Source organism: Pleurodeles waltl, chromosome 8, assembly GCF_031143425.1.
Source record: "Pleurodeles waltl isolate 20211129_DDA chromosome 8, aPleWal1.hap1.20221129, whole genome shotgun sequence".
NCBI lineage: Eukaryota > Metazoa > Chordata > Amphibia > Caudata > Salamandridae > Pleurodeles > Pleurodeles waltl.
Genome location: NC_090447.1, coordinates 356729566 through 356732369, shown reverse-complemented (window position 1 = coordinate 356732369; position 2804 = coordinate 356729566).

The window sequence follows — 2804 nt, the reverse complement described above, 5'->3', positions numbered from 1 at the left end:
AACCCTGTACACCCTGTTCGGGTCGTAGGGCACCTCTTGTAACTCTTCTGTGTAAAAGACACCCGATACCTCTTCCCCAGCGTAGTCCTTTAACCTGTAAATATATACCCCTTCTTTAAGCTGCACACTTTCCACTATGAATATCTCATCGCTGAATGTTTGCTGGTAGCCTTTGGTGAAGACCCCCTTCAACTTTGAAACCCTGACATGAGCCCCTTCTTTTAAATCCGGTTTCTTGACCTTCTGTGTGAGACGCCCACCGTACACCGTTCTCCACACCGTTAACGAATTATCCCTTGTTACCTTAACAGGGGCCATTTTGATTGTCCTGTGGTAGGTGGCATTATAAACATCTATAAAAGCCTTTAGAACATCCACGTATCTGTAGGTGTTGTTGGCGGTGAAATATCGCCACATCTTCGACTTTAAAGTACGGTTAAAACGCTCTACAACAGCAGCCTTTACCTCTGTGTGCGTTACAAAATGTTGAACAGCGTGCAGGTCTAATAATTTTTGGAAATGTTTGTTTAAAAATTCCTTTCCGGCATCTGTTTGTAGTTTCTGGGGCACACGCCCGCTAGCGAAGATGTCTTTAAAAGCAGCTGTAACGCTGGTACCACTTTTATGGTTTAACGCCTCTGCATATGCGTATTTGGACAAGACGTCTATGACGGTTAATATATACATGGCGCCATCGTTATGTTTTGCTAGATCTTGAAGACTGATTATGTCGGCCTGCCACTGATAATCGAGCTGTGCGTTAACAACGGTGGCCCGCCTCTTAAAGCGCCTCCTGGCAGGTTTGTGCAGCGAATAAGCCTCTTCCCCAGCTAACCAAGTCTTCCACTGGCACGTTTTACAGATTCATTTTCAGCTCGAGCCCTTCTAAATAGAGCTTCGGAGCCTCCGAAACTTCCAACCCCCTGTTTATCGTAATAAAGCTTCCTTAAATCAGCATCCGTCATGCTGTCTCACATCAACACCCCGAAATGAAAGACACCTGTTTTGTGTAAGGTCATTTTATTAAACATAAAAAACATACATGTGCGGCTGGGGTATACAACCAGCGTGTATTTGACATTTTGTGCTACATAGATTATAAATGTCAAAACCCGGATCCAATGTGGCCTTTTTTACAAACGTATACATAGTACAACATCCACTACACATGTTATTCAGAGCATGTTCCTTTACAAACCCTAAGCGACACAAACATTGATATTTTTATAGCTATACTCTCAATAGCTCTAGACATGACTTCCCGTTCCCCACGTCTATAACTCTGAACGCTCAGGATACTGATATAATTCAACAGTTCATACAGTTCTAGATAGGACAATGCAGAACCTTTATTTGTGAGATAATCTACAGTCATGTTCTCCAAAGCCTCATGCACCCCCGTCTCAGGTGAAAGTCTTAACTTGCGCTTGTGGTCTTTGTCCAAGGCCCAGCATTTAACAGATGCGTTTAGCCGGCCATTGATACACCACTTGGCGATACACTCATGGCAGTTACATTGCAACAAGGCAGAAGGTTCCGAAATGTTCAGACATCGCAGAGTCACAGGCTGTATTTCAGCTATTCTTTCTTTAACCAGCACAAAAATCAATCTCCCGATACAGATGTAGCCCGGTTGTAACTCATAGACATCTTGCACCTCGATACCCGGAATCCCCTCCTAAAAGTGAGTAAGTATGGAGCGTTAAGTAACATATTTATGGTCTACTTTTTTTTTTTTTTTTTTTTTTTTTTTTTAATTTTTTTTTTATTTATTTCTTTATTTATTTATTTAAAACAGTTTTCGAGGGGCTAAAGACAACATTCTTCTGTTTTTATAATAAATGTCACACATTCGTCTTTCTATAACCCGTTCTACCATACGTTTGTCAAAGGGGGGACACATCCCGTGCATGCGGTCGAGTTTTGAGCATGGCTCTGCAGCGTATCGGATCTCAAGGACAGCCGCAGCCAAGACCTTCATCATGTCACAGTGGACACTTTTCTTCACAGCAGACAGCCCATACACAACCCTTAACAGCTTATATACCCGATAAGTGTCTATCCGGTTACAAACGTGACGAATTGTTCTTGCAGTGTATGCATCGTATAGACATTCGTGAGCCTCCTGTTGAGGGTCATTAATTTTATGCCCGTAGCAAAGGTCATAATAATCCCTTTTAACACAAGCGTTCACAACGGCAGCTGCAAAGCCTTTAACCGGCCATATGGTGTCACAGGGTACACCCGGAGCTTCCTTTTCAAGATCGTGGCTAGTGTAGGTGCAAACACATTTCTTACGAGGCTCTTTGTTCTGGCTTGTAATACTTTCAGACTGTCTGGAACAGCATAAGCAGAAAAAATTTACGGTGTTAACCTTTGGAGCTGACCCTTCTAGAGGCTCTCTTTCTTCTGTTATGTTCTAGGGTTCAAACAGAAAGCACAAGACACATTATTAGTTAAAAGTATAACATTAGAGTATACAGGCATAAAAAAATAAAATAAAAAATGTCTTTACTAACCTCAGCATTCGCTTCACACTCAGAGGCTCCTCTGAAATCTTGGGAGTCGCAGAGGTCCATTGGGGCAGAAACAGCGCCTGAACTCACACCTGACGGTTGTAAAATAAAGGCCTCTGCCTCGGGGTCCTCCTGGAAGCCCATGTCTTCATAGATGGGCGAATTCGGGGGTGGTACACATTCTTCAACTTCAATGTCTACGACGTTAGATGCCCCGCTTAATCCATCTTTCGAGACATCGCTGTCACTGCCGGCCCCCTTAATAGGGGATATCAAGGGCGACACATC